Source organism: Helianthus annuus, chromosome 12 (assembly GCF_002127325.2).
Source record: "Helianthus annuus cultivar XRQ/B chromosome 12, HanXRQr2.0-SUNRISE, whole genome shotgun sequence".
NCBI classification, from domain to species: domain Eukaryota; kingdom Viridiplantae; phylum Streptophyta; class Magnoliopsida; order Asterales; family Asteraceae; genus Helianthus; species Helianthus annuus.
In genome coordinates this window covers 32,839,493-32,865,360 of record NC_035444.2, presented here as the reverse complement: position 1 = coordinate 32,865,360, position 25,868 = coordinate 32,839,493, and the positions used below count along the sequence as shown (strand labels likewise).

Below are 25,868 nucleotides of genomic sequence, written 5' to 3'. Positions count from 1 at the left end.
GAGGAGCTGGAGGCAATTCTTGGGTCTAGAGAGTTGACAGAAGAGGAGGAATGGATTATGTCGGAGAACAAAAAGGCCTTAGCCGAGATGGAGTTTGCCAAAACGATGGACCTGAGGCAAAGGTCGAGGGTTAGATGGGCCAAGGAGGGGGATGAAAATTCTAAATTTTTTCATTCTATGATTAATTGCAGGGAAGCTTCCAATGTTATCCACGGGCTTAACATCGGTAATAGTTGGGTGTCTAAACCTTCGTTAGTCGAAAAGGGTGTTTTTAATTTCTTCAAATCCAAGTTTGTGGAGGATTATGCATCCCGTCCTTATTTGGCTTGTGCTAATTTGAAGAAGATTTCTTCTTCTGATGCTTTCTGGCTGGAATCTCAGTTTTCAGAAACTGAAATCAAAGCCGCGGTGTTTGATTGCGGGGATGATCGGGCGCCCGGCCCGGATGGGTTCAACTTTCGGTTTTTTAAACGGTTTTGGTCCCTTTTTGAGAATGATTTCTTGTCTCTTATGGTGGCTTTCTTTGAGTCTGGTCAGATCAATGCTGGGTGCGGCTCTGCCTTCATTGCCTTGGTTCCGAAAAAAAGAGATCCTTCGGATCTTGGTGATTACCGCCCCATTAGTTTGGTTGGGGTGGTCAATAAGGTTATATCCAAGATATTAGCTAACAGGTTAAAGACGATCTTGGGGTCGGTTATTTCAAACAGCCAGTCTGCGTTCTTGGGAAATAGATTCATTTTGGACGGTCCTCTTATCATCAATGAGGTGTGTTATTGGCTGAAAAAAAGTAAGAATGAGGCGTTACTCTTCAAAATCGACTTCGAAAAGTCGTATGATAATATAAACTGGGGGTTTGTGATGGATGTTCTCCGTCAGATGGGTTTCGGGGCTAGGTGGTGTAAGTGGATTTGGGGTATTCTTTCTTCGGCTAGGGCTTCTGTTTTGGTTAATGGAGCGCCCACCTTTGAATTTAAATGTGGTAAAGGGATAAGACAAGGCGACCCTATCTCTCCCTTTCTGTTCGTGGTGGTTATGGAAGCCTTGTCATGTCTCTTTGATAAAGCTACGGAGCTAGGTATTGTTTCGGGCATTCATCTTCCCAACCATGGGCCGACCCTTTCTCATCTTTTCTTTGCGGATGACGCCCTTATCATTGGGGATTGGAGTTTGGGCAATGCTCTTAATATTGTGAGAATCTTAAGATGTTTCCATGTGTGCTCTGGTTTGCGAATTAACTTTTGGAAGTCAAGTTTGTTTGGTATTGGGGTGGATTTAGCGGACGTGGGAAGTTTGGTGGATAGTGTTAGGTGTAAGTCGGATTCCCTTCCGTTCAAATATCTCGGTCTCAAGGTGGGGGCGAATATGAATCGTATCGGAAATTGGAGACCCGTCTATGATATCTTCGAATCAAGACTCGCATTGTGGAAGTCTGCTTTACTTTCAATTGGTGGGAGAGTTACTCTCATTCGGTCTGTCCTAGCTAGCCTTCCCAACTACTATTTCTCTCTCTATAAAGCGCCTGTCAAGGTCGTCAAGGATCTGGAACGGATGATAAAAAAAATTCTTGTGGGGATGGTCTTGTGATGTTAGGAAGACCCATTGGGTGGCTTGGGAGAGGCTGTCCATTCCCGTCAAGTTGGGGGGTTTGGGTATTAGTAAATTGTATAATGTCAACAGGGCTCTTTTGTGTAAATTGGGATGGAGGTACAAAAAAGAGGAAGATAGCCTTTGGGTTAGGGTTGTGGACGCTATCCATTCTGGAGGCTCAGATTGGTCGTTTCTTCCCGTTAAAAAATATGTTGGAGGTGTTTGGGCCAGTATCTCCACTGTTATTTCTAAACCAATTACCGATAATGTTCGTCTTCGGGGGTATTTTTAGGGTAAAAGTGGGTAGGGGGACGGTATCCTCTTTTGGTTGGACCCTTGGCTGAGAGATGTGCCCCTTAAGGAGGTTTTTCCTCTCCTCTTTTCGCTCGAGATGGTCAAGACCTGCTGTGTTCAGGATCGATTGGAGGGTAACTGGCTTTGGAGGCACGATCCAGAATTGGGTGAAGAACGTTCAGAGCTGGACGACTTGCTGTCTGCTTTATCTTCGGTTTCGTTAAACAATAATGGGGACGATTGGTCGTGGTTGCCGGATCGTTCGGGTTCTTTTTCTGTCAATTCTGTCAAGAAACTCCTTAACGATTCTGCTATCAACAGGAACTTTTATGTCATGGATTGGTGTTCTTGGGTACCATTAAAGTGCAACATCCTCGGTTGAAGATTCGAGATGAACCGTTTACCGACGTCGGACGCATTATGGAGAGAAGGTATCTTTGTAGGCGATGGGCTGTGCCCGTTTTGCAAATCGGAGGCCGAGACTGTAAATCATATCTTCTCTTCCTGCATTATGGCTGCTCTTGCTTGGCAGAAAATCAGCTGGTGGTGCCGTCTTCCTCCGATCTTCGTTTTCACTTTCAAGGATCTGCTGGAAATTCATTTGCATAGTAACATCGCAAACAAAGTCAAATCGGTGGTCCATGGTATTGTCGTTAGTGCTTGCTGGTGTCTTTGGTCTGCTCGAAACAAGGCAATCTTTTCAGGGGTTGAAGCCAAGGTGGAATCTACCTTTAGCGAGGTCAGGTCTTTAGGTTTTCTTTGGTACAAGTATAGAGTTAAGAACAATCCTATCTCTTGATCGGATTGGTGTAAATTTGTAATTATGTAGTTTGTTTTTTGTTGTTTTTTGGCCTGCCCGGTCTTCGGGTTTGGTTGGTGTCTAATGAAGTTTTTCTTTCAAAAAAAAATGGTTGGCTACATGAGTGATATCTCTTTTACTAAAAAGCATATTCAGCACGCAAAGACCAAGAGCATTGAAATCAAGTATCACTTCATCATAGATTGTTCACATTAAGAAAGATAAAATTTAACCCTTTCACATTCCTACTAACGAGCGATTATAGATGATGAGAAGTTCATCATCATGCGCTTCCACATGGCAAACTCAGTCCTAATTAGTCTTGGGGGTTGTTTGTTGAACAATAATTTTATTTTTTGCATCATTTAGGATTACTTCTTGTTCAAGAACAATAACAACACAAGAACTATGAATATCATAATAGCCTGGTTAGGATTACGATTATAACTAAATTCATATGATTCCTAAATCTATATTCTAGCTGTGGTTCTCTAATCTCACAATAGGGATATAAAAGTAAAGTAATTTTATCCAATCTTGTGTGATTCTCTAAAAGTTGTGTGCTCAAGTAGGGGTAGTATTAGGATGGGTGATCTCCTGAGAAGTCTTCACCCCGGCAGTCAGAAACAAATTCGTGAATGCTTATTGGAGGCAACAGTGATGGAACTAGCCCATTAAATCAGGGGTATCCCAAAAAAATACCCATTCAATCATACAATATTAAAAAAAAAGACAATAAATAAATAAAGTAAATAAATACCTAATATGACCTTTTTTTTCATAGCTTGAAATCGTTCGATCAAATCGTCATCTTTTACTTTATGGAAAAAAATCCTTTTCGACTACACAAACATATGACACTGTTAAAAAATTCCGGGCTCATTCGATTGTGTAAATCCGTCTTGATAATATTCAATTTCGAAAAACATCTTTCAACGGTTCCCATTTCAACCATAAGACGCGCAAGATCACTTATTCTATTATATGGGCTTTATTAGTTATTACAATTTGAGCTTAATTATCATAAAACTAATTATTTGGGCTTTGTTACTAAACAGGTTTTGAGCTTAATGAATAATATCAAGTTTCATAATTTTCCCTTAGGAGTATATACTTTTTGGGTATGGTATATATAAAACCAAAAAAAAATTACACTGCGAATACGAATACGAGGTTGAGCCGTAGCCCGTGCTACGGCTCATTCTATATTGAGTCCGCCCCTGGGAGGCAAAGTGAATAATATTGGCAACCTCTGGTAACATCCGGCCTCTCATATCACCAATATTATTTACTTCGCCTCCCGAAACTGATAGAACACATCATTTGTTTTCAACAGATTTAACATACGTTTTCCAGGTGAAATTGCATGCTTTTGAGTCCATTTTCAGTAACAGCTTCTTGAGCAGAAGAAATGTGTTTTAAGAAAACTATGTCAAACACATGGCCTCTGTCAAACTCTAAAATTTGGTCCATTTGCTATTAGCAGCTGAAGTTAGTATTGATGATATTGGTTTAAAGTATTTTATCTTTGCTAAATATGCATTACGTATTATCATAAATTATAGAAACTAGTGCTAATACCCGCGAATTTCGCGGTGTTGATAAATGATATAATATGCATTACGTATTTATCATAAATTATAGAAATAAATAAATTCGGTAACTTTATTTTCCACAAATAACATAATTAAAAAAATAAAAACACCCTTAATGATTAATACCAGCACGATATGTGTTTGACCCTCACGTGTGTTTTTATTTCGATATGGGTTCATGAGTCATTGAATTGTGACTCTGAGCTAGTGAGGGATTCGTGAGTGTATGTTTGGACATGGTTTCATAAGATAGAGGGAGGATATGTGTGTAAATGTGTACTCATAACTATGAGTGCAATGTTTTCTAACGTGGATTTTATTTAGGCTAAATTGCACTTTTCGTCCTTTATGTTTCAGGGTTTTTGCAGGCGCTGTCCTTTAAGTTTAAAAATTACACTCTATGTCCTTTATGTTTGCGACCTATAACAGGCGGTGTCCTTTCTTATAAACTCGGTTAACTTTTTTATGTTAAAACCCCTCATCTTAACAGCAGGGACCATATGTGTAACTTTGTAAACATGAGGGGCCTTTAATGTTAAAATAATTGCATTCCATCTTTCAGGGACTAATTATGTAAATTAATTAAATACCTATCATTTTATTAAAATAATTATTTTAATAACAAAAGATTTAGAAAAAAAAAAACTATAAACTCTGTCTCACCTCTCTCCAACTCATCACCACCACCATCCACCCCACACCTGCTACTGCCATCCACCATTGTTAACCCCCAACAACCTGCACGCAGCAGTCGAATTAAACCCCTGTTCACCATCTCCCTATATTAAACCCCAAAAAAAACCTGGTGTTTATGGTTTTCATGACGTCGGATCTGAGAACAGACTTCATCAACGTTCGTCGCATCTGAATGGTCTTCATCAACGAACCTCGGATCTGAAGAAATGTCGTTTCCGGTTTAGAAGTATGGTGTCAGTTTAAAAAATATGATGTGATCTGAAGAACACTCGGATCTGAATGCTCTTCATCAACCTAATCGAAGTCGTTTTTCCGGTTCCCGGACTTCAACTTCGCCGGAATCGACTTAGTGAGTTATGGCCGGAGATTATCGGTGATGTACCGTTTTTAGTGAGTTAGGGTTAGGGTTTGGTGATGAGGGTGGAACGATGTCGTTTGAATGGGATTCGGTGTTGACGATGGTGGGTAATTCGTAAAAAGCACTTGCATTGGAAAAGTTGGCTTAACTTGTTCTGTTTAATCCTAAAAGAGCTAACAGGTTTCATTTTTTTAAATTCTTTTTGTTCTGTGATGATTTATAATTTTATGGTGTTCTTATGATAATAAATAACGTCACCAGGAAAGTAAGCTAACTCACTAAAAATTAAAGGTTCCTCATGTTTACAAAGTTACACATATGGTCCCTCCTGTTAAGGTGAGGGGTTTTAACATAAAAAAGTTAACTGGGTTTATGAGAAAGGACACCGCCTGTTATAGGTTGCAAACATAAAGGACATGGAGTGTAATTTTTAAACTTAAAGGACAGCGCCTGCAAACATAAAGGACGATATTCTGCTAGTCTTGTTTATTTATATTTTTGTATTTTTGAACGGCGAACAATATACATAAATAAACAAGAAAAAACGACTAGCAGAATATCGTCCTACAATGTCGATACACCTTTAAAAACCAAGCATCACCCATCACTAAAAGATCAGAAGGTAAAGAAACTTGAGACTTATTCAAGATCCGGGAAAATGTCACAAAATAGTAACCAAGTTTTAAAAGTGTTCTAATTAGGTCACTCATATCATTTTTTGTCCCAATTAGATGACTTAACATTCAAATCGAGCCATGTCTTTTTTTCCACGTGTTAAGAAAAAAATTGTGCATAAGATGCTGGGGTCGGATTATTTTAATATATGAAATTATATTTATTAAAAATAAAAACACCTTAATTACATTAAAAATTTTAAAAACAAGATACAATTCACGTCATCACTCAACGTTAGTATCAAATAAAAAGGAAAAAAGAAACAAACACATCACCGCGGTTACTTATGAAATGGATGAATAAACCTTTAATTTTAATGAAAAATGAATGTTGAGTGACCTGAAACACTTTTGAAACTTACGTAACTTAATTGAAACACTTTTAGAACTTGGTTACTATTTGTAAAGTTACCCAACTTTCTAGTTGTAGTCAGCGTGAATAAGGAGAAGACAACTTTCTAGTTGTAGTCACATGAATGTACTCGGGGTAATTTCATGAAAGTTCCTTCCATAATAGCGTATGTGAAGATATCTGTTTATGTATTTGAATTTAGGTTTGTAAGTGCAGTTTTGTATGGTGACCGGTGGCGGTGAATGTCAATAAAAGGTTTATGATAAGTGATGATGCCCGGCGAAGAGAGGTGGGACGTCGTGATCAATAGTCATAAGGATGAAAAACATGACCAGGTAATTGATGGTACGTAGATAGTGCGCCATGGGTACCGGTAGATGGAGTAGGTGATTGTATTGTCAATTACTTAAGTATGAATTTAAAAACAAATTAACCACGTGTTAGTTACCAAGGTTAATGTCACAAGTTATCTTTTATTGAACTTAGTATAGTAGCTTACTTCAATTGGAAGGAAAAAATATGTTATCTGAATTAAAAATTAAGACATAATATGTTATAATCCTTTCATTTTTCCTACCAATCGAATATATATATAGAAAAGAATAAATGTTTAAGTGTTTTAGAACTTACAAGTTAGACTAAAGAAAAGAATAACTGTTTAAGTAAAAAAATCCTAGTTTACTTTTAACATGATTTGCGTAATCAATGTAAAAGTTTGTTATTTTTTATAATTTGCTGTACACATTGAAAACTAATGATCTTGTACATTAAAAAGAAATTATTGACTTGGGTCAACAAAATTAGGTAGTAAGCAGATTGACATCTTTACCTATAATCAACGGAGGCCCAGTAACAATTGCAATAACCCATCAAGAAAAACATTAGCCCATAACAGCATTCCAACAGCAGCGGCCCAGAAATCTTACCCATCATTTTCGGCCTCAACATTTCGGCCCAAGGGTGAAAGAAGTGCTCCCCAAATGGAGAGTGGTATGTCATGTCAACTCCCCACTCCCCTCGCCATTTTACACTCAATCACTAGGGGTGCTCAAACATATTGAGAGCGGTAAACAATTTCTTTAAAAAAAAGATAAATTTGTGATTGGTTGGAAGGGGTTGGGGCCCACCATTAACCCCTTCTCCCTCCCACCTCTCTCCTCTTCCCCACTCGGTGACTACTCACCGTTTTTGTCCCTCATAATTCACCGAAGATTGCTCACCAAAGGGGTTGCGGCACCTTGCCGCGCGGTAAACTTAAGGTGTTGTTTGGTAGCCTCTGAATGGTTATTAAGAGTCTACCTCTTAATGGAACCATTAAGAATTTTTCCAATGAGAAGGTAGAAGAATGTGACATGTGATGATTTACCATTCAGATGTTACCTCTTAACCATTCAGACTTGAAGTTACCTCTTATTCATTCAGAGGTTTTAAACCATTAAGAGGTAGCATCTGAATGGTCATTAAGAGGCTACCAAACAAAACAACCCCTGAACCCACTCCTTCCACCCTAAAGTATTTGTTAATCACTTATTCAATTTGATTTAAAACTTTTAGGCCAAAAATAATAAGTATCGTCCATAAATCCAATAACGAATATTTAAAAAAGTTTGGTGCTGTTAGGTTTCCCCTTTCAGTTCGGTGTTGGTGTCGTTTGGTCTGGTTTGGTTCGATTTGATGCGGCTTGGTTTTGGAAAGTGCAATAACCAAAACCGAACCAAAATTTCCGGTTCTCAATTGTGACAACCTGTACTCTCGACCCTAATTGTCGGGAGAAGGGTACTTTATTATTATTCTTATATTTTATTATTAATATTATCATTACTAGTATTATTATAATTTAAAATAATAATTCGCAACGAGAGGATATGTTTAAATTAGCACACACGTATAAATATTAACCGATACATTTAATTGATAAATAAGAACGAACAAGCGGTTTTAGCAAGGAAAGTGAATTTATGTGAATACACGGGCCAACCCCAACCCAACTCATCTTTCTCCTAAAAGTCTAAAACCCCACCCTATTGTAAACACCCTATACCCCCATACCTTGTTTCTCCTAAAACCCTAAATTGAAACTCATCAGCCGCACGCACAAACTTTGTCTCTCTCGATCTAATGCTCCGGTCATCGGAGCATGGATTCCGGTGACACCTTCTGGTTACACGTCGGACCAGCGACACCCCAACTCATCTCCCTTTCACAGACTCACACCCCCCCCCCCTTATTGTTTTGGTTCGGTCGGCCCCCAGCCATATCTCCGATGGCACCTGCAACTTCTCCTCTTCCCCATGGCGTTACACATATCAGTGAGTGAGAGAGGAGGAACCCGTGCAAAGAAAACAACGGCAAAGAGGACGACGGCGGCGGCATCCCGGTAGCACTGATGGGCACAAAATGCAACATATAAATTACATCAATTGTGGCATAAAACTAACCCTTTTTTAGTACTAATATTGGAAAGAGTGTGCTTTTGTCTTCCTTTTATATTTTCAGGATTAAATGAGCTCAAATAGACAAAAGAAGCAAAAAGACAGCTAAATCTAACATAAATACAAGAAAAGGAACAAACGTGGCATGCCCGACCTCCCGACAGCATCTTCCCAAGCATAATAAGAAGACAGAAGCCTGAACACGCCCCGTGCTCAGTGAGCACGGGGGCGTACCCAAGTGTCAGCAGAAAAGACAAAGTGGCAGAAGCTTCCATCGCCCACCACGGGGCCGTGCTCAGCGGGCACGGGGCCGTGGTCAACTATAAGATTCGCGGAATCCAGGCAAATCTTGATAGTACAGATATGCTTCTGCACACGGGGTCGTGCCTCAGCGGAAACGGGGGTGTGGTCAACTAATGTAGACAAACTGCATTTAATGAAGTAAGAGAGGAGGATGGACATGGGGCCGTGCCCGAGCTTCTGTTTAGCCTATAAATAGGAGTGCTTGGAGCTCTTGCAACTCATCCCTTGGCACACCACCTCTCTCACACTTCACCCACCACCCACCACCCACCACCATCACAACACCATCATCCACCACCATCATCCATTGTCCATCATAGAGTGTGTGAGTCGTCTCGGGATCCAAGATTGATCGTAAGAGTTCTTGACAATCAAAGGGCATGTTTGCCTAAGTCTCTTACATCACTTGGTGAAGACAAGTGTTTAGTGTAATACTTTTTATTTTTAATCTTTTGCACTTTTTAATTGGTTTTATATTAATGACTTTAATTACTAGTTTCTTATGTTGAAGGTGATTCTTCCTTATCGTTTATCCGTGGTGTCTTGGCATTATTTTACTGTCTATATAAAATAAAAGATTTTCACCATTCATATCTCCACGGTCTATTTGGAGGTATGTTGGCTACCTGGTCGGGGGTTAAGGGAACGGTTTGGTAAGATTCTTGCCATTGTTCAGTGTATAGATCCTGCAAATGACCTGGGTCAAATTTAGTAGGACCTCCTTCAATACCCAACGGTATTGGATGGCGGGGTTCCAAACTCTTTGATCCCCTCATAAGTTAAACTACTATTAAAACTTTAACCCGGCTACTTAGTACTGTATCCCTGCTGACTCAGACTACTTAGCCGAGGGTAACGTCGCCTTCAAAATAGGGGTCTACCACATTATGCATTAATAACTTAATTAATTATCTTTCAATAATCCGACCCTTTAGGATTGTATCCTTGCTGACTCAAACAACTGGGTTGAGGGTAACGTCGCCTTCAAAAGAGGGGCCTACTACAATAACTAAGATAATCTCTTAAACAAGTGCAAAAATGCGAAAATAATCAAAGGTTACACTACACACGAGTCGGGTCCAAGTGATTCATCTTGTCTATCTGTTTTTATTTTTATTTTACTTTTCAGCATTTTAGTTAGTTTTATTTTCCTAGTTTAAAAACCTTTTTCTAACATTTTGATTTGATTAGACGTTGAGGATAAACCAGTACTAAAAGCTCTTGTGTCCTTGGACGACCGCGGTATCTTACCAACACTATACTACATCCACGATGGGTGCACTTGCCCATATGTGTGTTTAGTGTTAGTGAATATCGTGTTTATAAATTTAAAACTTGGCTAAAAAGTGTAAAAAAGGCTTAAAATATACACCTAATATATATAACACTTCACACGCATCAAGTTTTCGGCGCCGTTGCCGGGGACACAAGGATTTTAAGAAAGTTAGGAATCAGCGGCCTAATCATTTTTTTTTCATTTTTATTTCATTTTTTTTAGATTTTCTTAATTTTTCAGCTTCTGCAGAACTCAGCACGGGCCGTACCCGCTGAACACGCCCCGTGCCCAATCATTGGAACTGGCAATCCTGTTTTAAGTCAGACAGTACGCTGAACACGGGGCCGTGCCCACTCAACACGCCCCCGTGCCCAAGATTCAGTTACTGAAAACAGAACCGTAAGATCCCGATGGTTGGTAATTTCTGACACAAACATGAGTGATAATGATAATTTTTACTTTCGGCACTCTTATGGTACGTGGTGTCAATTATGTGGTGGCGGTCATAAAGAATTAGAATGTTATTTTCTAAATTATAAGCCCCACTATATAGACCCATCGTTTCCTGTAGCCTTAAGATGGGCGAAAGTAAAAATAATCCTTATCTCTCCCTCGAATGCGCTCAACCAGATATTTTAGGAGAAATGCTCCTCGACGAACTATTTCAACTAGAAGATCTAGTTCTTAATTGGTTAAAAGAACTTAAGATGGATTTCCTTAATTCATCTCAAGACGATGACCAAGAAGAATTGTTGGGGTCGCATTCAAATAAAAACAACCTCGTTGCTCCCGATAATACCTTCCACTCTAGCGAGGACTTGGACGATAGTCGTCCCTGTGCCGATTGTGCCGTGAAGGACTCCCCATCGACTTCGTTCGATGCATACATAGACCTGAGCGATTCGGCATACACCTTCTTTAACGAGAGCCCGGGAAAGGGTTGGACTTGTCCACCTACATTTAGCATAGGAATCACCCTCACCGACAACCTCTTGCGTTCTCGTCTTAATCTATAGCAATTAAGGTATCTTAGGCACTTTGGGGTTGTTCCATCCAGTAAGGAACCGCCCGATCCGGATAAGTTCCTTGAAAATAGACAAACTTCATAATCAGCCTTTCAACACGGGGCCGTGCCCACCAACACGCCCCCGTGTCCACCAAAAGATTCCCTTCTGACTTTACGTCAGAATACGGACAAAATGTGTCAGGATCTTGCCTGCACACGGGGCCATGTCCAGCCAACACGGAGCCGTGTCCAGCACGCTGTCGTTTTCTATAAATGCAGCCAAGAATCCTGCACATTTGGACCATCCAGGGACAGAGATTTGAAGGGATCTCTCTCCTACCATCCTAGAATGTCAAGTCAAAATAGTGGAATATCTTCTGCACATTCAAGAAACAGTCGAAGAAAGAGAAGATCTTCAATTGAAGCTACTCTCATACGCTACGTCATGGCTTTACGAGAAGCTCTTAATGAAATGACTTCGGTAGAGGAGGTCCTAATAGACCGTATAAATTATCTTACGGTGGGGCTGGAAAACAGTTTTCAAGAAATTAACCTCTTGCACCAGAGGTTAAATATTCTTGTAACACCTCCCATGGAACCAATCCTCCCTCAAGAGGATTGGAACCTAGCACTTGGAGTCAACAATCCTACCGGATGGGATGACATTCCAGCGGAGCCTCCACTTGAAAATCTACAAGAAGTCCCGGTGGAAGTTGCACACCCTCAAACCAACGCCAACGAGCCCGCCTTCCTCCTCCCAAGGGAGATAGAGGAATGGTTCACCGACGTGTGAGGAACCCATGCCCGGAGGAAGAAGTTCTTTGAAGCCGCATCTAACCGAGAGAATTATCTTTTTGGAAATTTTGCTAATTAAAATAACTTTTAGGCTAGAACTTCTTTGTTTAAGCTTCTTGTGCTTCATTTGACTTGCTTATCTAAATTACTAACTTTTTAGGATAATGTAATTCTCTCTATGATTTTAATGAAATGATGGTTTTTGATGATGTTGTAATGAATAAAACACACTCGGGATGGTGAAGGATAACAAGGGAAACGAGAAACATCACCCCATGCACGAAAACAGGGCATCCGACAAAAATTTCTTCATTACAGCAAGTTCAGCACGGCCCGTGTCCACCCGACACGGCCCCGTGCTCCACAATCTGCAGAAAACGCCCAGTTCAGGTAACTGGACATGGGCCGTGTTCACTGAACACGCCCCCGTGTCCAGGCTTCTGTTTATTTTTACAAACTTTTGTTACTGGCACTTGAACACGGGGCCGTGTCTAGAGTACCAGTAACGTAAAATTTTGCTTTTAACACCCTTTTACACATTCAATCAACCTAAAAACTTATTTTTGGGACACATTGAGGACAATGTGTAATTTAAGTGTGGGGGGATGCTAAAACTTTGAATCTTGCAAGTCCTAATTAACAAGCCTTACACAAAACTCCATTGGAACCGCTAATCACCCCAAATTTTTTTCAAAAATTTTCATTTTCTTTTTACTTGTCTAAGTTAAGTTGGGAATTTCAAGTTCTAACAAGGTTATATTTTTACAAATTTACAACCGATAGCGTCGTGATAAAAAGAACCAACATAAGAAAATTACGAAACGGCATGACAAGCTTAGTTAAAATTTGATTATATATACTTGATCACATAAAAACTCATTCCCACAAAAGTGAGTTTTGAGCCTTTATTGAGCATACAAATACATATCTTTACACTAAATGCTCATTTTTCGTTTCTTGTGTGAATAACCGCTTGGTTCTTACGACTCTAGAACTTGCCACGACAATACATTCCGGGTCCTTACCAACTTAAACCCGAGTAAGTAAATGATGGAGGCATTAGGACTAACCCTTTTTCTTTCTACAAGATTATTTTTCATTTTTTTACCACCTACCCAAAAATCCCCCTAGTTAACCCCTTTGAGCCTAAACCTTTTCATTTCTTAACCCAAAAACAAACACCCTTTTTACCCACCAAAACCTTTTTTTTTTATTTTAACCCTTTCTTTTAGAAACAAAGCTCGGTTTTTCTTATGACTTAAAAAAATAATAAATAAATAAATAAATAAATAAATATTTTGATGATGACCAAATAAACAAACAAGCTCATCAAAAATAACTTTGTTTGAAAGAAATGGTTCATCAAAATAAAATAAAAATTGTGAAAAATAAAAAGTCTTTCAAAAACCGACGCTTTTTACGCTTTTCGCCCTTTCACTAACCACTAACCCAACCACCCACCTTTAGCCCAAGCCTAACCCTTCACCCAAAAAGTCCTCTTGATATTTACAAAGGTATATAGTTAAAAAGGAGGAGGATTGATTGCTTGACAAGCTTATGGTAGGAGTAAGTTCCATGCCGCTCTCGAGTGATTCACTAAAGAAGCAAAAAGACAGCTAAATCTAACATAATTACAAGAAAAGGAACAAACGTGGCATGTCCGACCTCCCGACAGCATCTTCCCAAACAAAACAAGAAGACAGAAGCCTGAACACGCCCCGTGCTTAGTGAGCACGGGGGCGTGCCCAAGTGTCAGTAGAAAAGACAAAGTGGTAGAAGCTTCCATCGCCCACCACGGGGCCGTGCTCAGCGGGCACGGGGCCGTGGTCAACTATAAGATTCGCGGAATCCAGGAAAATCTTGATAGTACAGATATGCTTCTGCACACGGGGTCGTGCTCAGCGGACACGGGGGCGTGGTCAACTAATGCAGACAAACTGCACTTAATGAAGAAAGAGAGGAGGATGGACACGGGGCCGTGTCCAGCGGACACGGGGCCGTGCCCGAGCTTCTATTCAGCCTATAAATAGGAGAGCTTGGAGCTCTTGCAACTCATCCCTTGGCACACCACCTCTCTCACACTTCACCCACCACCCACCACCATCACAACACCATCATCCACCACCATCATCCATTGTCCATCATAGAGTGTGTGAGTCGTCTCGAGATCCAAGATTGATCGTAAGAGTTCTTGACAATCAAAGGCCATGTTTACCTAAGTCTCTTACATCAATTGGTGAATACAAGTGTTTAGTGTAATACTTTTTATTTTTAATCTTTTGCACTTTTTAATTGGTTTTGTATTAATGACTTTAATTACTAGTTTCTTATGTTGAAGGTGATTCTTCCTTATCGTTTGTCTGTGGTGTCTTGGCATTATTTTACTGTCTATATAAAATAAAAGATTTTCACCATTCATATCTCCACGGTCTATTTGGAGGTATGTTGGCTACCTGGTCGGGGGTTAAGGGAACGGTTTGGTAAGAGTCTTGCCATTGTTCAGTGTATAGATCCTGCAAAGGATCTGGGTCAAATTTAGTAGGACCTCCTTCAATACCCCAACGGTATTGGATGGCGGGGGTCCAAACTCTTTGATCCCCTCATAAGTTAAACTACTATTAAAACTTTAACCCGGCTACTTAGGACTGTATCCATGCTGATTCAGACTACTTAGCCGAGGGTAACGTCGCCTTCAAAAGAAGGGCCTACCACATTATGCATTAATAACTTAATTAATTATCTTTCAATAATCCGACCTTTTAGGATTGTATCCTTGCTGACTCAAACTACTGGGTTGAGGGTAACGTCGCCTTCAAAAGAGGGGCCTACTACAATAACTAAGATAATCTCTTAAACAAGTGCAAAAGTGCGAAAATAATCAAAGGTTACACTACACACGAGTCGAATCCAAGTGATTCATCTTGTCTATCTGTTTTTACTTTTATTTTACTTTTCAGCATTTTAGTTAGTTTTATTTTCCTAGTTTAAAAACCTTTTTCTAACATTTTGATTTGATTAGACGTTGAGGATAAACCGGTACTAAAAGCTCTTGTGTCCTTGGACGACCTCGGTATCTTACCAACACTATACTACGTCTACGATGGGTGCACTTGCCCATATGTGTGTTTAGTGTTAGTGAATATCGTGTTTATAAATTTAAAACTTGGCTAAAAAGTGTAAAAAGGGCTTAAAATATACACCTAATATATATAACACTTCACACGTATCAGCACCGATTGACTGAAATAATGACGACAGTTATTATTCCTACCGTTTCAAGATGCGAGCTAACAGGAGTGAACCCGGGTAGTTCTCGGTTCGAGATTCGAGTCAGTTGACCCGGGGCCGGCGTGTTGTGAGGGGAGCTCTTACTCGAGACAAGTAACGGCGGAAGCGTGCACCCCCGTTCTTTTGATAGTCCCTGGTCAGTATAAACATATATTCATCCTTGATAATTTGCGTTCCTTTTTTTTTTTTTTTTTTTGTTTCTCAGTGTTTTACTTGACAGCTTGGTGTGGTATGAATCAATTTGAGTTCGATTTGGTACTATATGAGAATGTAGGAGATATGATGGTTTTGTGATGTTCAGTAATTAAATACCTTAGATGGGTGATAGGCTCTCGTATAATGATTGAAACAGATAAGCCTGGGTGATTTCTGAATTTGATGATGTGTGATAGTTATGGTTGAAACTAATGGAATAATGATAGAATAATAGGACTTTTAATTATTGAGGGTATTAAAATATAGACACATTTATGTATAAAAATTAAGATATTACATGATTAGTGGTTGATGACGTATGATATAATGATCACAGGTTATTGAAATGTGATAGAACATGATAGGACCATGATGTCGTGTGATAGATATATGACTATGATAATAAGAATTGAATTGAAAACTGCATAATGTTCACCCATTGCACGACCGCACAATGAGGTCGCACACCCTCATTGATGTCGCACAATTACTTTGGGCCGCACATACAGATTAGGTCGTATAACTTAGTGGCCGCACACCATACTAAAGGGACTTATAGTTGACTTAGGCCCACACCCGTACACCAAACGAACCGCACACCTATTATTGGGCTTTGATTTATGGATCACACACTCCTATGACTCACAAGCATGACCGCACACTTAATATAGTTTATTAGTTTTAGGCTGCTTGCATCTATTGATTGGGCCTGGAACCAACTGGGCCGCGTGCCACGAAGATTACCGTAATGGACCGTTATGGCATTGTAGGTCTAACATGTTTGTGATACAAGTTTCTGGTGACCCAAGTGATTATTGCATGTTATGTGATAATGTTATAAATTACGATACGATAATGTGAAAATGTCACCAATTGCACACTTAAACTACCCTCGTGCACTTATATGAATTGTGAGTAATAAGATATGATCATGTAAACTAACTGGTATGAAGTCTAGACACCTATCACATAAAGATTGTATGTTTTGGGTTGTTGGATTCTACGGTCACTGTTACAACTTGTACATATGTGTATGTCACTCGTGTGTTATGTGTTACAAATTGCATTATGTGATTATGAAACTGACCGTCCTGGATAACCATATTAGGGTTTGGTTGATCAACGGTAACAAAGTATCTAGTCATACCGAGCAAACCAAGGTGAGTTCACACTTTCTATAAGGCATGGGATTCCCGGTGGTTTGGGAATGGGTTAAGAAACTAAAACGAAACCTACATATTCACCTCTAACAGAATATGTACCTCCGTCCTCGGTTGGGAAGGACGAATACATTTAACCTGCGTATTCTCGGTTGGGTAGAGTACGTACCTTCGTCCTCGGTTGGGAAGGACGACAACATATAACTTACTAAACAAAACTCTATCATGAAGTCCCTCATTTTTATATCGACTTAACCCCCGTGCTAATGGCGAGCGGGTCATTAGTTAATAGCGCTATTAAGGTTGACAAGCCTCACACCGTGCCGGTAGGACGGGCGTGTACTAATGGATCTGGGCACTTAGTCATTGATGATAGACATTGACGTAGAGCACAACTTCCTCAGTCAGTTATCGATATGGTAACGGTCTAGTGGTTTACAACATGGGGTAGCCCCCACTGGTTATGGTTATGGTTTAGGAAACAAGGATCTGGTTTACTCAAGGTTTACGAATGGACTTATGGTTTTTGGAACAAATTTAAAATGAACACCAATTGTGAACTCGCTCAACTTTGTTGTTGACTCGTTGTTACATGCCTTGCAGACCTTTAGGTGCATATTGTTGGAACTTGCTGTCTGGGATGCTGGAGTGATCATGGGTCAAGATACATGGAAACACGACTTAATGGCTTTCACACACTTGGTTTATGGATTTCTTAATTAATGTATTATGCTTCCGCTGAACGTTAGATAATGTTTTGTAACACGTCTATCAATAATAAATGAATGTTTTATTTAATTATATTTATGAGTTCAATATGATTGGTGGCTTGTATCATGGTACGTCACACGCCCCGCGGTGATTCCGCATGTGGTAATTTGGGGGTGTGACATCAATAATTTACAAAACCGAACAATCGGTTATTTTGTCAGGTATTTCAGTTTCGGTTTGGTTAATCATTATTTTTAAATTTTCCTTCAAAGGTTTTTATGTTATTACTTATTAGCTTTTTCTTCATTGAATGACAGTTTATGTAAGTTATTAAAAAAAGTTGGACAAATAATATATGTATCAACTATCAAGTAAGCTTGCTAATTAAGCTAGCTAGTTTGAATATGTGGTAGTACTGGTAAAACATATGTATCACACGTCACCATTCTTTCACCACCATCATATTTTGCTACACAACCACAATCCACAATGATACGTTGTCTTGAGACACATTCGTATTTTTCAAATTAGCTACAGATTTTCTGAAAATAGACAGAATTTCAGCTTGAAAGTTTACCAAAATGAGAAGTGAGGGACCATGAAGGAAAAGAAGAAACTAATATTCTTTACACGTTAATATTAGGGGTGTAGACAAGCCAAGTTGACTGTGAGCTATTTGAGATTGGGTTGTTAAACGCTCGAATTGAGCCCAAACTTGGCCTAAAAATAAGTATATTAAATAAACGGGTTTAGGCTTTACTTGTCGAGCTTAAGTAGGTTCACAAGGTTAAATGAGCCTATAATTTATGTAATAAATATATATTTGCACAATATTTCTTAGTATATATAAAATTATGGTAAAACAACAAAATAATATATGATATGTTGTTATCAAGTTATAATATATACTAGTAATATGACCCGCGGGCGATGCGCCCGAGCTCGTTGCAAACATCGAATGGATTAGTCCAGATATTATGTGATCCATTAACCATATAAAACCGCGCATTTCAACGTATCTGATCTAACTCAACGTAACTTATATAAACATTGCATTTGGATCAAAGCGTAAAGTAAATTGAATTTGAACCGTACGTATTTATATGTGGCCTGACTCACACATAAGAATGAGCGTAAAGATATGAATGTTAACATGATAATTGTTAAAATCTTAAATATTGGAAAGGTATAATTTGTTGTATATTTGTCTATTTATGACACATTTGTGAATGAATTAAGAAACCAATAAGACTTAATCCTATGTAAACATCATAATAAGAAAATGGTCCACATTTAATTTAGAGTAAATTACAAGTTTTGTCCTTTATGTTTACATTAAATTTTGCAGCCGTTGTCTTTTAGTGTAAAAGTTGACAGGTTCTGTACTTAATGTTCCAAAATCTTGCACGTTATGTCCTTTAGGCCAAACCCAGTTAGATTTTTTTTGTTAAATCATATTACATAAGGGTAATTTGGTCATTTAACTCAATTTTTTAATATTATTTAATAAAATAAAGCAAAATGATATATACACTCTCCATCTCTCTCTACCCCCTCTCTCTCTAAACTCTCTCTCTCTCTCACTCTCAGACTTCACCCACCTCCCACCTCCCCACAACCTTCACCACCACCACCTACCCTACCTCCGATACCCCCAGATTTACGTCAGTTTTCACTGGTAAATACAATTTAACCGACTCATTTAAAAAGAGTTTATGAAAATTGATTAAAGTGCACAAGGCACAAAACCTTTTAAAACTTGGGACAATTCTTAGTAAAAATCTTGTATACTGAATTACATGTTTACCGTACATCTGGGCCCAGTTCAGAGACTGAGACATGATTAAACGACACACCACTTTTAAAACCCATAACGGAGTTATCCCCAACTTGTGGGTAATAATTTATTATTGGCATCTTTTCGGTGTATGCCTACACCCTGCGCATTTATTGTGGCCATTTACAAATGAATGGGCCAAGGATATATCCAGGACACGGTCGTTAACCCCCAATGTTTAAGTCGTCAACAGAACAGTATCAAAATAGGTTTTGTGGATTTACTAGCCACAATCCGGCATTTGATTGATCCACACCCGACCAAGCGGTATTAATCTACCGTATCCCAAGCCCGTATAAGGGAAAATAAGTTAAAAGTATTTACCTGAGCTAATACTTGATTCACAGCAAAATAACTCAGTCGTATCCAATCTATCTAAATGCAGATAGCTTTTACCGGGTGGCTCTAGTCTGGAGTGATGGTAATATATAACCAAATTCAGAATGCTAATGGTCTTATTTAAGTCATAGACTTAGACCGGCTAGCTTGAAGTGTCTAAAGCGGTATGATACGCTAGATTAAGCGATGACCGGAATAGAATGTTATTTAGACCCAACAAGTTTGGATACTTGTATAATATAGGTAAACTAAGCACATTCCGGATTTTGAGACAAAAATGATAAGGTTAAACCCGTTTCGGCAAACATACGTAAACTAGTTACATAAACCGATCCGAACGCGTAAAATGCGTAACGGGTAACCAAATGAATCATATACAAGTTCCATATGTTATTATGCTTAGAATATGTCAATACATCAGTAGGATGTCAACATATATGCCCAAAAAGTATTTAAAACCATTTTAAGTCCCGTAAGGGCAATTTGGTAATTTTAATACTTATAAAAGAGATTTTATAACAAACTGAAGTTCTGGTCTTTTCTAATCAGTAAAAATATTTATTTTATCTCATTACATCAGTAATATATCATACATATGTGAGATTTACCATTTATGACCAAACTATGTCCCGAAAGGGCATTTTGGTCATTTCACATAGGCTTTTAAGGGCATTTTTGGAAGTCTGAGTTCACGACTTATACCTACTGTAATAATATTAAAATTTGTCTAAGAATTCAGCAGGTAACAAGTATTAGGTGTTAATTATGGTTTAAAACCATACTATGCACCTAAATAGCGTAAAAATCGCTAATTGACGATAATTAAGGGGTTTTATGGAAATCTGAGATTTTGATCAGTTTTGAATGCTCAAAATAATTTATTTAATATATAAAATCTGTATGAAAAGGTTTGGCATTCAAATCATTTGTAAATCTCATTTTACGCATGAAAAGCGCATTATCGTCATTTACCGAATAATACAAGAACTCTATGATAGGATTAGTTTATAATCTGATCAATAACTCTAACAATCCCTAAAAATAATATCTTAACAATAGGTAATGAGTTTTGGGTCAAAATCCAAGTTAAACATGCTTTACACAAGATATCGCAATTTACTTAGTTAAAAGCTTCTAATTACGATATCGAGCATAACTCCTATTTGGGACCAAGAACTGATGTCAAATTTTCGGGACAAGCTTATATATCAGTAACAAAGGTTTTTGTCCTCTCACATTTCTAAAAATCTCATCCTTATGTCAAAAGGGCATAATGGGCGTTTATAAGCATAATAGCGGAAACTAGCGTATAATTCAAACCACAAGGAACCATGCAATATAACTTCAGAGGGTTATACTACTGAATAATATGGTCCTAATGGAAGATTAAAACATGGAAGAATCAAGCTTAATCGGGTCAGAACTGAAAAGTCAAAGAAAAGTCAAGCTTTTGCGATTTTCAGTTGTGAACCGACCCTAAACATAAAATTGTTGGGTTGGACCAGCTTAGACATGCTGTAATAATCATTACCAAGTTATTAGAGTGCTAAAGTATCATTTATAACATCTGCATCTATGGTTTTAATTAAAAAGCACAAAGCTGCCAAGTTTGACTTTTTACCTAAATGGTTTGACCCGACAATTAACTAAGCAAACGAAGGAATTAGGAGGTGCCCTTTCAGGGGTTAATCACCTACCTAACAATGGTCTTATACCCACTTTTAATTTGATCAGGGGCTGGACCATGAGAGTATAAACCGAAAGTCAAAGTAAATTTACAATACTTGACTTTTCGGTTTAAAAGAACATAAATCTGAACTAAGGAGTGGGATAGGACACTTACAATTGGTCCAAGCTATCTTTTCTACTAAAATTATGATCCACTCCAGCTTAGGAAGCTCTAGATAAGAGAGATGAAGTGATAGAATGAAATGTGTGAAGGAAATGGGTGAACTCTCATCTATTTATAGGTTTTGGGGGAAATTAGAGATCATTCCAGGTGTTTAAGGAGCCCCTAAGATGATGACAAGTGCCTACATACGTGTACTAAGTCGGTTTGCAGCCCCTAGTTTCGAATTTAATGTGATAAGTGGTTTAATTGGGCTGCAAGCAAAATTTTGGGAGCTGGCAAGGGCCTCGCGGCCGGCGTAACAGGACACCCAGGGTCTACGCAGCCCGCCTAAAGGTGTGGCCAGATCAAAAGTTTGCCAGAATTGCTAAAATAGTCCCTGTACATGTTGAATGCTAATTTAGACACATCTAAGGCCCGCCAAGCCATGTTTAAGGCTACATAAGGTCATTATAGCTTAGAGGACTCAAGACATGCTCGGAACATTCTCGAATGTCGGTTCATTTGGCCGTACGGTCGCGTTATGCGTCTAATTACGACGAAACACGAACGGATGCTAAAAATGATCCAAAACACGCGACGAGTGGAATTTTATCATGCCACACACTAAAATAAAATATTTTAGTGCTTACATAAATTTTTGGGTGCCCGGGGATATTCAGAATGCGAGATATGCGCGAAAGTGCAAACTTGTGCACTTTTTGACACTTTTAGTCCCTGCATGACATAAAAGTTTATTTTTGCACACCAAACACCTCTAAGCCTATATCTAGGCTATACAAAGGATAAATAGGGTATGTTTAACTCATGGATATATTTCGGAAGGTCTGTTATCAAACGATTCGACCTACTTTTGCAGTTTGACGCAATTAGTCCCTTAATTACGTAAAGTAGCGCGAAATGCCGATTAATGATATTCAAGCCTTCCATAGCCCATAATGGGCATTCCCAAGCATATACCTAAATATTACTATGCTCCAGTTTGCTTAAATAGCCACCAAAAGGCGTAGATTCAAAAGTTGACGCTATTGGTCCCTCTAATGCGCAAACTTGCGCATATCATCGTTTAATAGCATCGAGCCTTATGTAGTCCATGTTAGGCATTCTTGAGAGTATTATAATACATCACGATGCTTCGGGTTCGCTAAAAGGTCATTCAGAGGTATAATTAAACATGTTGACGCTTTTAACCCCTCTAACTTTCAAACTTGCGCGTAATTTCACTTATAGGCATAAAAGCCTTGCATAGCCAATATTTGGCATTCCCGAGATTATGATGAAACATAATGAAGCTCTATGTTTGTTAAAAGGTCACTCAGAGGTAAGAATTAACATGTTGACACTTTTAACCCTTCGACGCGTAAACTTTCACATAATTACGCAAACGGCTCCTCTCGTCCAACAAGTGGCTCATTTGAGAATACGGACACCGTATAAGGTCACTCAGAGGCCTATTTTAGGCATGTTGACACTTATAGTCCTTCTATAATCGGGGTTTTCTATTTTGACGAAAATAGTCCCTCATAGTCAACGTTTGACTTTATTAGGGTTCATTACACGTGTCAACACATCATTGGACACGCTTTTACGAGGTGTTACATCCTCACCCCCTTAAAAGAAATCTCGACCCCGAGATTTGCTCAAAAAGATGGAAGCACTTTCTGTCGTGAACTGAACTTAACTTCCACAGTCATTTAGGGACTTTTACGGGTATTCCAATTGACCTATCCAACAGGTGCATGCTCCCTTTTCGGAGTTTCTTAACCTGTCGATCCTTGATCGATATAGGTCTTTCCATAAACCTCAGGCTTTCATCAATCTATACGTCTTCATGAGACATTGCTAGCGATTCATCAGCTAGGCATTTCTTTCAGTTAAAGATGTGGAACACATTGTGAATTCCACCGAGCTCCTTAGGCATATTTAGCTTACGAGCTATGTTGCCGTCACATTCGATGATCTTGAATGATTTTATATATCCAAGGCTTAACTTTCTCTATATACCGAAACGTACTGTACTTTTTCATGTTTGATATTTTCGGTAGAGCCTTTTTCCCCATTTGGAACCTTAAGAGATTTGCGCCTTTTGTTCGCATTGCTCTGCTGCCGATTATTGGCAATTTTCAGACGATTATGGATTCATAATATCCTATCCATCGTCTTTAATATAAACCTTAGATCCTGAGAATTGGGCTTTCCCAATCTCCTGCCCAACAAAGGGGCGTTGAATATTTCCTCCAAACAAGGTCTCCAATGGAGCAGCCTTTATGCTTATATCACACTTTTGGTTATAAGAATTTATTCAGGGTGAGATAGTTATTCCAACTACTACCCGAATCAGTCTTAAAGAAGCAACTATCCTCATGGTTAGTCGAACAAGTCGTCGATCCTGGGCAGCTAATAACGATTTTTAATCGTTTCTTAGTTAGGTTGCAACAACCAATGCACAAGCGTATTATCTTACGCTTTCTTTTGTTAACCATAATCAGAGCTCTTGAAATGATGAGCTAGGTTGTCCAAGCCTTTCTCCAAAAACTCATCTAGTTAGATCTTAGTTCTTCTATTTCTATTGATGCTGACTTATAAAGAGCTTCTGTAATAGATACAGCTCTCAATAGGATGTAAATCTAAATTCCATCTTGCCTCTCAAGAGGTCAAGCAGAGAAGTTCTATGGAGAAGAAATCAAGTTATCCAAATATGATAAAGGTAGCTTTAATCTTCGACCTTGGTCCATTTACCGTCGATTGTGTCACGCAATGACATATCTGTTTTACGAGTGCACGGATGCCTTAAGTAGAGACGCCTACTTAGGCATTTTTATTATGGATATCTTCTTTTGAACACCACTAGCTGACTTTAGTACAATATGACCATTGGAATATCTTAGTGGCCCCATGCATTAAACTTCCATACTGATCAGGCATGGACATAATCTATGGGACGCACTGGGATACGCAATCCACATATGGTGCTTTTGTCAATCATAGTTGGCACTCGCAGTTGATAAAATCAATGAGAAAATAAGAAAATAATCAAAATAACATATATTGTCGTACTCGATTCGAAGAAAGAGTACTCTTAGATGTTATGAAAGGATTCATCACCGAGAAAGAGAAAACGGTCTCCATGGTTCATTGGTAGATTCTACCTTATACTTAGCATCTGCAGTTCTTATGAGTAACATCATAAGTTTGCCAGGCTTACAGTCTACGAGAGACTTATTATTGCCTGCTTTAAAACAGGACACTTAGCAGAGTTTATCATTGGTAAATGATAAAGAATGTACTTGATGACATCATGTACTGCCTTTTGGCATTCATCAGGCGAATTCAGGTATTTCCTCTCTTAGCCTCTCCAGGCTTAGCTGCACCTTCTTTGGCAGTTTTATGGCATCTAATTTCTGATGTGGCCTATCTTGCCACAGCCGTGACAAACTGCATTCTTTATGTCCCTACATTCACGGGACTTAAGACTAGTTCCTTTGCAGATGCATACTGCTTTGGTCTTTATCCTTTTCGACACTGTCCCCAGTGTCTTTTATACAGGCTTCTTACTAAACTTATGATGGTTCTTACTAAGCCCATAATTTGCTCTTTTCTTTGATTTCTGGGAGTTATCCTCCTCCCTTGGTTCATCCTTCACACTCGAAGTGTGAACAAAACTCTTTTCATGAGCAATTGATTGAAGTTTGAATGATCTTTAGAGCGAGAAGCATTCGGCTCTTTGAATTGTTTCATGACCTTTTCCATGGTCTTTCAAACTGCTGTGTCAATTACAGCTTGGAGATTAACTCCATTAATATTGAGGTTTATGTTTGTAGCATTATTAGCTTTTGTCTCCTTAATGGTACTGCGACTGTTGTCTACCTCATTCGAGTTTGCCATACTCGAAACTTGGTACTAACCAGCACGTTAAGCAATCGTTAGTCATCATCCTGATGACCTGACATAGATCAGCCACGGCATCCATAAGCCGTATAGGCTATTATTTTCCAAACATTCCTAATGAATGTTATTTGAACGTATATCCATTACATTTAGTCTAGGTCCCAAAAGGGCCATTAACGGCGCTTAAGGTTTGGAACGGGTCCATTACCTGTTTGACAGAGGATCATAATGTCACAACTGTCTTTGTCACAAGGACGATTATGAATAGCTCGAAGGCTAGCCTTACATGACTTTTATTATATTTATATACATATATGGCATAAAAGCCCGTCACGAGGGACGTAGAAAGATATGGCATAAAGCCTAGTCATGAAGGACACAACTGATTATATGGCACGAAGACCTTGTCGCAAGGGACATTTAGATATGGCTCA

The 25,868-nt window shown here is 38.8% G+C and overlaps 1 long non-coding RNA gene across 1 annotated transcript; it reads left to right on the top strand.

The window, feature by feature from the left end:
• Nucleotides 1–4,904: 4,904 nt before the first annotated feature.
• LOC110894621 lies at nt 4,905–6,836 on the top strand. The gene is made up of 2 exons (XR_002566566.2): nt 4,905–5,509; nt 6,558–6,836. It is a non-coding gene; the product is annotated as an uncharacterized LOC110894621 (long non-coding RNA).
• Nucleotides 6,837–25,868: the final 19,032 nt, after the last annotated feature.